This window comes from Pinus tabuliformis, chromosome 7 (assembly GCF_031772625.1).
Source record: "Pinus tabuliformis cultivar Carrire ecotype Pingquan chromosome 7, CPIR1, whole genome shotgun sequence".
NCBI classification, from domain to species: Eukaryota; Viridiplantae; Streptophyta; class Pinopsida; order Pinales; family Pinaceae; genus Pinus; species Pinus tabuliformis.
The window spans coordinates 1568717508-1568729451 of NC_142293.1; the positions used below are offsets into that span (position 1 = coordinate 1568717508).

The window sequence follows — 11944 nt, forward strand, 5'->3', positions numbered from 1 at the left end:
GTCCGAACTTACCACACGACTGTTCCGCCTGGCTTCTGCGACAAGTTGGTATCCATAGTTGCTACTCCTAGGGATCTACACAGGTGGCTGCGGAGGGGAATCCTATGGCACCTGAGGTCAACGTTGCATCACTCTCAACGGTACTACTGGAGGGCACCCTTGCGAAGCTTGGGGGCTTGCACCAGCGCAGGCTGTTGTTAGGAGGTCAACGTAACTTCCTCTGTTACCTTTGTTGATAGGACTGGGCCGTCATTATCCCAGACTATCTTCGGAAGGCCCCTTACTCCACTTTCTTGTATTTTGGTGTCCGGTCCTCATCACCCGGAGCGAAAATACTTGGAAGTTGTTTGACTGGCTGATATCTTTAGGGACTTTATAGTGAGTGCTCTTTGCTCCTTGTATATAGTTGGCTTTAGGTATTTTTGTCTAGTCACATTTGGACTTTATGTTCTGAGTGACTGGCTTACCACTCTGCCGATCTTGAAAGGGCTTTTGGTTGTTCTTTCAAGTGTTGTGGAGTTGCCTCCTCAAGGGAAAAGGTTTTGATCGCTTATCCATATTCCTTGAAAAGTTATTTCTATATTCCCATAGGGGAAGGGTCTTTGGATCAGTTAGATATGGCCAATATTCCTGTGGAAACCAACCAAGGTGGCCTCCCAAAAGGGGATCCTTGTGCTTTTCCTTTCTTTGGAAACGTTGGTACTCCCTTGATGGCCACTTTGAATATTCCTGGGTTGAATGTTGGACTACCCGTTTGGCTATGGTCCACCCCGAATATTCCAAATTCTCTTGAAGCCTCTCAGTTGAATGCTTTATTTCAAGGGCATCATATGCGTGCTAATTGTTCATCTTCTTTCAAAGAGAAATCTGGGATTCCTTCTTCTCCTCCTTCTTGTAACAAGAAATCTAGAAAGAGGAGAAAGAGGAAGTCAAAGAAGAAGAATAATTCTATCCCTTCATCTTCGACCTCTGCCAGTCATGTTGGAGATGAGCCTTCAGCCACTGCTAATCATGCTGGGGGCACAAGTCTAGTCACTTCAAGTCACACTAGCACTTCATCCTCAACCTCTGCCAGTCATGTTGGAGATGAGTCTTCAGCCACTGCAAGTCATGCTGGGGGCATGAGTCTAGTCACTGTGAGTCATACTAGCAAAGAGTCACCAACCTCTACACGTCATGTTCAGGACTCTCCGCAAACCACTGCTAGTCATGTTGGCGGAATGGTGATCGATAAGAAACCTGGACGTAGAAGTTTTAAACCTAAGTTCCCTTGTAAGATATGCAAGGGAGACCATCTTACTCATTTATGCCCTAGTATTCTAGAGGTTCAAAGGATATGGTCCGAGTCTGAAAGTACTTCTACTCCTAGATCTGATATGGTTTCTCATCAATCCCATCAACCATTGGTTGTTAATGTGGTAGAGCCAGTGCAATCGCTGGCCGATTACACTCCTCTTTTGGGGGGTGAAGTGCCTAACAAAAGAGTCTGTTTGATCTCTAGTACTGAGTCTTCTGGTATAGGGGGCATTCCGGTTTCTTCGAATGTTCCCCCTCCAAGTTCTAAGAGTGTTTCCTTTGATTGGGATAGTCTTGTTGAGCCGTGTCTTCCTTCCATTGCACCTTTCCAGATAAAGGTCAGAGTTAATTCCACAAATGTCTATCGATGTATGGTGGATGAAGGATCCTCTGCAAGTATTATATCCTCTTTGACTTGGAAAGCTTTGGGTTCCCCAAAGCTGTTGACAGCTCAGATTCAGTTGTTGGCTTATGATAGAAGACCTGGTGAATCTATGGGTGTTCTTCCTCAAGTGCCTATCACTTTATGTGGGAAGACTGTCTTAATCGATATGATGGTGGTTGATAGCCCTTTAGACTTTAATATGCTACTTAGGCGTGATTATGTCTATGCTATGAATGCTGTGGTGTCTTCACTCTTTCGAGTAATGTGCTTTCCTCATAACGAGAATATTGTCACTATTGATCAGCTTGCATATAATAATCACCACCCTAATTCGACTTTACTGCAGAATTCCCCTTGGTTTGTTCCAAGTGTTCAAGTAGACTCTACCCCGCCACGGGTGAATTATGTGGCATTAAGTCCTCAATGTTCAATCACTTCTGAGAAGGATCCTTTGACCTATTATTCTCCTTCTTGGGACTCGGTCCCGGCAGTTGACCGAGAGATTCATCCTATAGGGACATGGGACCCTTTAATTCCCTCTTTTGATCCTTGTAGTTCTCATGATTTCTTAGAACTAGTTTTTCCTTCACAGGAGGAACTCTTTGAAGCCATGAGTTTTGACTACCAAAGGAGTCATTGGTCTGATCCCTGCAAGGGCTTTGTCTAGAAGAGCTATTATGCGTAAGCCGCAAGGTTACATGGTTCCCTGTACCATATTGTATATATAAGGTATGCATTTTCAAGTTTTGTATTCTATAGCACAAGATTTTACATGGAGTTTATATGTGGGATGTATTAACTTCTTGTCTAGTGTCCCTATTTATGTTTACAGAACTTGGAAGATTTCTCCTTTGGAAGTTTATGGTTGGTCCGTTCTGACAGGTATTGTTCTCGAAACTAGCATATAGGTTAGGTTTTTCTGCCTACATTGTGCACTTATTAGTTTCCTTTTCCCATTTTGCCTTAGGATCGACCCCACCAAGTTATGGTTCAGAACATTCTCATTGCTTAGAAGTATCATGACTTGTGTAGTAGAGCCTACCTTACCATGGGTGCCCTAGTTAGTACCTTGTTGTCGCTTGGCACTCATGTAGATTTTTGTCCTTAGGCTCGGGAGTCCTCTGTAGTCCCGCCATGACTTATGCATTGAAGACTCATTCCTCTTTGCTTCTTCGCTTCGTTCTGGCCTTATACCCTAGAGGCTCCTTTGTGTTGAGTTGTACTTCTGCATTGCATGTTGACCACTTGCACCTTTTGGCCTAGAGTCGGCTTCACTTGGACTCGTGTTTAAGCCAACTTTTGACCATGACGATTGCAAAATCAACCTTGCATACCTTTGGCTTTCGCAGCTCGACACACCTAGACCCGTGGAAGGAACGCACCTTTGAGTGTCACTAACCAGTTTTTCACCTCCCTGCATTGAGCATAGGAATGTTCCTCTCCCTGGAACTAGATCATCTGTTTCATCGACGCTTGTTCTTTCCACTGTACTATAGCATTCTTTTATTCTTTTTCCAGCTTAACAAAAAAAGACAAAAAAAATTGAATATTCCAAAAAGAGTGGGAACGGGACAGTATTTCCATTTTATTGTTGGCAGCTAGAGTCAGTCACGTCACCCTTGAACAAAGCACTCAAAACAAAGTCTCCTCCATGTGGGCAGGATTTAGTTTGACTTAGGTACGCCTTAACCTTGTTATTGAGTCAGTTCTCCCCCAATTGGTTATCTCTTCCAATCATATGGAGGGTTCGTTCGTGCCTCCTGCATGACGAACTTATACAGAGTCATCATATGCTGCCATATAGTCACATTGCGTCGTGCTTTTGTTCAAAGGATGTTAGCTTGAGTCGGCCTTTCTACGGTGTCTCTTGACTCATTTTTCAGTCGGCCATCCCTTGTTGTCAATATCATGTCTATCATTACATCAGTTATGTTGGTCCTTTACTCGTGCCGGTTTGAGAAGGTCTCCATTGACTTCTTGCTGGCGGGTCTTGTCCTTATCAACGACGACATCTTGCTCTGAGGACAGACCTAGAGTTGCACCCTGGCCCTATTTTCATTTTGATAGGTCACCTTATGCTCAGCATCGATCAGTATCATGGGTCTTTGACTGAGTGGTTTCCCTTGTGTTCGACATCAACTTACATTATCACACATTGGGATTCGTGTAGTTCCTTGGTTTCCATTTGACCCTATTGGTGGATACCTCGCCTCTATGTCGGCTTTCATTATTGGTTGGTTCAGAGGGTTTCTGTCGTGCACTAGCTACATCTTGTGTATGCCGGAAACGTACTTCGGTTGGGTTACTACATCTCTTTCGTCCGATTCCTTCCACATTATTGGCCTACGGGTTACACTCGCGCTAGATTGATGAAGGATGCCTTAATGCCTTCCTTCTAGTGGATCTTTCTCTATCGACTCCGACTCATTGCTCTGGGGCAAAGATCTAGAGTCCATTTGGCAGTACATTGGGGTTTGCAGTCACTAGTGGCAGATCCTTCGCTATCGACAGTGGGAGACCATCATTGTCTCCTGATCAATAGATTCTTACAGGTGTTCGACTCCAGCTCATCTATTCACACTTGTTAGATTGTACTGGGTACCTTGACGCTCATTATCATTATCGGTGAGTAGTCTCGCGTTTGTTAACGGTATACATCAATGACCGATAATCAAATGATTTCTCACATGGTCGACTTCAGATAATTTATTCCCATGGTGTAGAAATGTACCACAGCGGTCGGTGAAGACCTCAGGTTGTATCAACATTCATTGGTTCACTTGACAGTTGCTCCTGTTGCTGCTAGTTGATACCACTCCACCTTATGTGTTGCAGTCAGTCATGGCGACATTCCATATGCTGGCACCTGAGTTTGTACTGTAGTACCATATTATTCCATCATGTTCAGTTGGTACCTTTTTGGGGATCAGACTTTGATATCAGTGATTCGTTGCATCTTACAGCATCATTGACAGTCTTATATGTAGACATGTACTTGTTCGATTATGATCAGATGATCCATTTTGTATTTTCCAGTCATTTATACTTGTATACTTAGTGGATCCGCTTGTACTTGAAATGCGGACATGCTTTACTTTTTATGAGCATGGGTATGCCCGCCTCAGATAGTGTTTCTTTCTGATCTCCTTTGGTGGCTTGGCAGGCTGAATTCTGGTGAAGTCCTCCTTAGTTTTTGACAGATCTCCTTTCCATGTACTTGCTTAATATATTTCGGCCATCATGTACCCCTTCTGACCTCATATATTAGGGGGCATCTGTTATAGCTCCAAATCTCACTCTTAGGATTTGTGATGCTGCACACATGGCCTAGGGCAACCCCTCCTTCCAGACCTGGTCTCAAAATTTAAATAACAGTGTTTTATCCCTTGTACGCAACTTTGCCCTGTGTTAAATGCGGGTAGGTCCATACCCAACCCGCGTGTATGTATTAAAACACTTAAAAAAATATAAAACTCCTTAATTTCGGGTGGAGATCGCGGGTTTTACCTGCTGATCACCTGTTAGTGCCCGTGGCCCAACTGTTCCCAACCAACTCCCAACTAAAAAACTACTTTGGGAGAGGTATAAATAGACCTCAAAGGGAAGGCCTAAAGGAGGAGAGAGGAGAGAGCAAGATTATTATGCTGAGATTTTCCCTTGACCAGGTCTGAAGTCCCTTGTGCCTTTTGCACTTCCCTCATTTGTACAGGAAACCCTTGTTTCCTTGTGTGTTGATGTTCATCCACCATTTATGACATCATGGAGTAAGGCATGGAAGGAGTTTTTGTTGGAGGCTTGAGGCTGGAACGGATCTGAAAGGAAGCTTTGCTTGGAGCCTGCTGAAGGTGACTCAAGACAAAAGAGAAGAAGGGAACTCCAAGAAGGGTTTGGACCCTAAAGGCCTTCTCAAACGTAGGACCTGAGGTACGTCCCCTTTACAATAGAATTTTCTTATAATAGCATAATGGCTGTGTGAGTGTGTGTTTCTTTGGATAACTTTCAGTCTGCTAGGGTTTCAACCCAAAAAGCCCTAGGGGAACATTTCCCTCAAACAGTAAGAAAAGTCTAGAGGTTCTCAAGGAAAAAATGGCATCTACTCCCATTCTGGTCTTTCCAAAATGGGACATTGAATTTCATGTACATGTTGATGTGTCATGTATCAGGCTGGGCACTGTACATACACAAGAAGGTGTGGAAGGCATCAATCACATGATCATGTTCGCAAGCCAGTGGCTGTCCAAAGCTGAAATGAACTATTCTACTACTGAGTGCAAAGGATTGGCGATGGTATACGCACTCCAGAAATACTGCCACTATTTGCTGGGTGGGCACTTTAAGATGTATACTAATCATTCCACATTGAAATACTTAGTGAATAAGCATGTGTTGGGGGACGCATATGCAGATGGCTACTCCTATTTCAAGAGTATGACTTTGAGGTCATCATAAAACAGGGATGCTTAAATGCAGGACCAGATCACCTGTCATGAATTGAGACCAGTGAGGAGCCAACAAATTTGGAGGAAGGACTACCTGATGCACATCTCTATGCAGTGTGGGTCGTGGACAGCCACTTCAAAGATATCATCCATTTCTTAACTACAAGGACCACGCCACAGGGATATTCAGTCCAGTAGAAGAATGAATTGGTGATATGAGCAACGAATTTTTCAGTCATCGTAGGGCACCTCTATAAAATGGGAAATGACGAGATATTACGAAGATATGCACCTAAATTTGAATGAGGATAGATCCTCGCAAAAGCACAGGGGGGGGTTGCAGGAGGACACTATGTGGGATGGGCGACCACACAGAAGATTCTTTGTGCCGGCCTATGGTGGCCAACCCTACATCAAGACTCGAAAGCATACTGTCACACCTGTGACGTATGTCAACGAGCTGGGAAACGATCCTAAAGGGATGAGATGCCACTCAATCCATAGATGACGTTGCAACCATTCGAAAAATGGGCAATAGACTTTGTGGGGCCAATCAAGCCTGAGGGGAAAACGAGTGAGCGCTACATCATCACCTCGACTGAGTAACTGAATCGATGGGCAGAAGCACAACCGCTTAAAGACTGAATGGCTACCATGACTATGAAATTCTTGTTCGACAATGTGCTGACACGGTTGGGATGTCCGAAAATTCTCATGAGTGACCGCGGAATGCACTTCGTAAATGAAACTATCAGCGCACTAACCAAAGGATTCCAAGTGTATCATCAGCAGAGCACGCCATATCATCCACAAGCCAATGGGACAGTGGAAGCCTTTAACAAAATTCTGGAGAATGCGCTGACTAAAGTATGTAACGCGTAGCGAAATGACTGGGACTTGCGTATACCTACCGTATTATGGGCCTACCGAACCACGTGCAAGAAATTGACAGGTCAGACACTGTTCAGGTTAGTCTATGGCATGGAAGCAGTTATGCCAATGGAATACATTGTACCCAGTCTGTGGTTCACAGCAATGATAGGCATGGTGGATCACGAAGGAAGACAGGCTAGCGCAACTGGAAGAAATTGAAGAAGAATGGTTTCTGGTAGGATTCCATCAATAGGTACAGAAAGAGCATGAGGAAGTGTGGCACGATCACCATATCAAGTTGCACACATTCAAAATAAATGATTTGGTATTGCTATATGACAGTAAGTTCAAAACATTTCCTGGAAAATTTAGAATGCAATGGTTAGGACCCTATGTGGTAAAAGACGTCATAGATAGAGGCGCAGTCCAACTTGTCAAACTAAATGGGGAGCCCTTCCCAGGAAAAGTAAATGGCAGTTGCCTGAAGCCCTACATGAGAGGCCCAGCTACCTGGCTAACTGACCGAAGCATAGTCTCACTATTACAGATTGTTGAAAGAGAGTGTAGGATGATAAAATAGTCTATTAGGGAGCTGCGCGACAACAGGGGTGCACGCAGGATTGGTATGTCACAAGGGTTGCGGTTGCGCAGAAGGAGCTGCGCTATTACGTGGATAAACACAGAAGTGACCATTGCTGTCATTGTTCATGAGAAGATGTTCGAGTTACGGCAAAAAGGAGCGGGTGGCAGGCAATTAAGATATGAAGTACGAGCCAGATTCAGAACAATCTACTGTAAATCTAGCATTAATGAGCCAGAAAAGGAGGGAACGACTGAATTTGAATTTCAACAGGCCTATAAATCACAGCGGGGAATCCACCAAACAAACTGTGGTATTTGGAGAATTAAGCTATTGTGCCCTCCAATAGGTATGGAACCGTTGAACTTCGACGATGGGGGAGTAAGCCTGGGGTTTTCAACATTGCCAAAAGAGATGCAAGACCTTCTAGATAGTGTAATGTCGACGGATGAGGACGCTGCACTGAGCTCAACACCGATGGTAGGAGATGTACCGGAAATTCTCAGACAAGTAGCAGGACTAGTCTAGATGCCGCTGCATAAACCACGGTCTGGCAGGCGATCCATGAAAGATAAGGGAAAGATGGTGAATCTTGAGACAAATGATGGAATTCCAGTTAACTATCTATCTCTGACGCACCTTAAAGATTGGGAACTCATGGACAGCAACATCTCTCTTGCAAAAATGGAACCCAAGCTTCAGCAGACAATGAGTATAGTGGACCAGAGATCGAAAAATTGCTACTCTGGCACAAAGAATTCCCGCCTTTGATATCTCAGCTAGAGGTAAAATCGTATGAGGGGTCGCTTTGTGTTAACCGAGTAGAGTAGAATGAGCATCATTGGTTGAGTGAATTAGTAGGGGAAATGTAGTAGGAGCTTGAAGACGTTTTGTAGGAGGTAAGGATGGAGCAACAGAGCATAGTGTGTCACTCGCAGGGATGGTGGACTATGATGCCTTGGCAGCGCATCTCGCCGCATCGACGAGTGACTTAGGATGAGTCACGATGATTATGCTGGGGGCCTATTGGGCAGCGGATCCCCTGCGTAATGATTTTGGGGCTTAAAGCCCACAATTTTGGGTATTGATATTGTAAAAGTTCCGCGAAGTGCGTGGAGCGCAATTTGTAATGAGTCAAGTCAAATGGTTGTCCGCTCGAAAATAATGTAAGATAATAGAAAGCGAGTCGGCCTGCCCGTGGTCTGTAGACCATGGGAATGTATAAATAGAGCAGGGATCTAGGCTTAGAAGGTAGTTTTTGGTAATCTTTGATTAGAACTTAAGTGTAATGGGTAGTTCACTATGAATCTGTAAGTCCGAGTTGGGGTTGGTAGTAGTTAGGGTAGGCTCTGCAGCTGTGTGCGCAGAGGCTTGGTAGAGTCCATAACTATGTGTGCAGACCCCTGCAGCTAAGTGCGTAGGGCGGAATTGGATTGTACAGAATAGAAGATTAATATAAGATAAGTGTTTCTGAATTATTGTGCATCTGGTTACAGATTTGTATGTTTGTTCTTATGTTATGGTTTTATGCATGTTTTAAGATTTATGGTTGCGTGCGCTGGTTATAACTATTGAATGCTCGATTAAGACCACAAGAATTAAATTAGATCTATAATAACCGCAATAATAATAAGGAATCTAGGAAGTGCCTCGTCATAGAGCTACGCTAAGACAAGACAGCTGCACAGAGGAGCACGAGTGCGCATATCGGTTCGCGACCCCTCAAGACCTCATCAAGACATCCCTAGGGTGTGGAAACCTTGTTCTAGCACCCTCCCATACTACCTTAGGTGAGACTTCAGTCCGCGCTCCGCGGATTGTTGCCGAAAGGGCCGGTAGTGCGGGATTTTTTTTGCTAAAACACTTCCAAACCTGGGTCAGGCCCCAATAAGCCAACACAATACTACTCTGCTTCCTTTCACGGGACTTATTTCCTCATAATGATCATTCCTCTTTCTACGCTCATGCTTGTTTGATATGTTGTCATTGTCAAGGAAGCTTTGTGAGCAGTTGCTTCACCACCTTGTGTTTTCCAACCAACACAATTGCAGCAAGTTGTGCAAGCCATTCAATTTCATGAATAATGCCTGGAAAGACAAAGAGGTCATCATATCTGTGTCCCAAAGTAAATCCTCATTCTTCCCATTGAGGTATGTAGTTCCAGTCAATTGCATAATGCCTTCTCTAGAATATATGAGGCCAAGGACATATTGCCGACAAAAATGATCTCTCAATATGTCTCCTACACGTTGAAGATGGCGTCTCCACTCCTTGAGTTCTACAGGGAGTGATGCAAGCTGCTCTGTTGTTGCTGTTTTGCATGTGCATTCTTGGTTTTCAGTTTGTTGTCCCAAAAATTTTGAGATAGAAAGTGGTATCAGTTCATCAGCAAGGGCTGACGCATTTCCCAAAAGGGCAAGTTGTTGAGTCTCTATTTCCGCACAAATCAAATTAGAGTTATCTATGAACTCTGTGCTATTTTCATCTTCCGAGGTATAGGGTATAGCTCCCATACAAGTGTTCATATAGCTTTCAAAAAAGGAAAGCAAGCCATTTCAGAATACTCCCTCCAAAGTGCACAATTGTGAATGGGGTCAAGCGTTCTACAGTGCCCTGTACCACTGAAATAAATTTGAATGCACTATTAGACAGCTTAACTTGACAAACGAAACTAGCAGCATTTTGTATCTGTGATGTGTGGTTCACAAGAATATCATTAACTGGTAAAGTGAGGACCCAATCATCACTTTCTGTAACAGCACAGATATCTTCCTCAACCTGCTTTAAGTTTGCCTGTAAAGCCTGTTCCCAATACAGCTAAGTCCGCTCTAAGAGATATGGAGATAATATCAAGCCTTCCTTCTCCAACAATGAACAAAGCGAGAAAGAAGCCTGCACACACATCGTGGCAGCACGAAAACCTACTTCTGGATTTGAGAAGGATGTGTATTTCTTCACCAGCTTCACAAAATGTTTGATTTCTTTCTGAGCCCATTTTAAAAATTTTGCAGAATATTCTGGTGCATCTACAGAAATTGTTGCAAAATTTCTTTGTTGCTTGTGAAATGACTGAAAAAACCAGTTGTGCTAGGTTTGTAGCATAAGTTTTAGGGTAGAATGGAATGGAAGGAAAAATACTTTGTATATTGCTCTCAAGTCGCGAATGATAAGAATGTAAGAATAATGTGATTGCCTCAGGACCATCACCAAGTCTCAGAAAACTAGATAATGCTTTTTGCAGCTCAGAGCCATGCACTACAGGTTGTTTAGCAATTTCAGTAAACTATTTAGAAAGTCTGGCCTTACACTCACTAACAATAGATTGATATAACAAGAATTATGATGATGAAGAGTCTCCTTCTTTCTGATATTCAATGAGAGCTCCATCCTCTTCATCTGATGACAAAAGCGAGGATCCCATCCAGGAGTTGAATGCTGCATTAATGCACCTCTCCAACTCAACTTTTGATAATTGTGTTGGAGCCTCAAGCATCTCAAAACCTACTATGAGGATTCCATAAGGTTCACCTTCATCAAGAATGACAGTTGCCTTGTGCCTTAAGAAAAATGGAGTGCCTCCAAATAAGAAGACAAGGCCCCAACACATAACTTCATAGCACCAGAATAATATACTAGATCAATCACTTTCTTGAGTGAGGATAGTTGGCCCCAGAAGCAATGTAATTAAATACAACGTCCATCAACACCTCAATACCATGCTTGTGTGCTTCTCTAACAAGCATTTTAAATTCATGAATTGCATCTCGTCCACAATTCCTAACACCAAGATTGAGATGAAGAAATAATGGCCCATTGATTATTAGGTTCCATCATAGGAAGCTAAACCATCTTTCAATAAACCATCCTAATAACATATCATCCAAAGTGATACATCTCTTGCCTATTTCAGTGGACTGCATGTCTAGAAATCTTGTAGCCTTCGTATCATTTGAATTTGGCATTGATATTGGTGAGAGAAAAACACTGATACAACAACTAAGTTGCTGGTTGTAAGATGTCTGTGCCAATCACTAATGTTTTTCTTCATTTTCCAATCTCCCCTTGAGAAATTAGGTTTAGTAGAGGCATGAATTATCTAAATATATGATTTTCACATCATAGAATAGGTGCATCTTGATATTTTCAACTCCCTTGACTTAAATTAGTAATTAACTAATGGCCTCTGTCACGTATAATACTATTAATACATCATTAAATAAACTTTGCAACATACATAAATATACTTGATAAAGAAACATTTATGCTTGCATGAAGAGATTCTTTCCAAGCCTTGGGCAGCAAAAATTTGCAGGAATCAAGAAAAGTTGCAATGTCCTCATTAATAGTGAACTTTACCTTTAGTTCTACTTT

General features: G+C 43.0%; 1 pseudogene; it reads right to left on the bottom strand.

Moving 5' to 3' along the window:
• Positions 1–9562: 9562 nt before the first annotated feature.
• LOC149254052 (exocyst complex component EXO84B-like) lies at positions 9563–10904 on the bottom strand (annotated as a pseudogene).
• Between the last annotated feature and the right edge of the window lie 1040 nt (positions 10905–11944).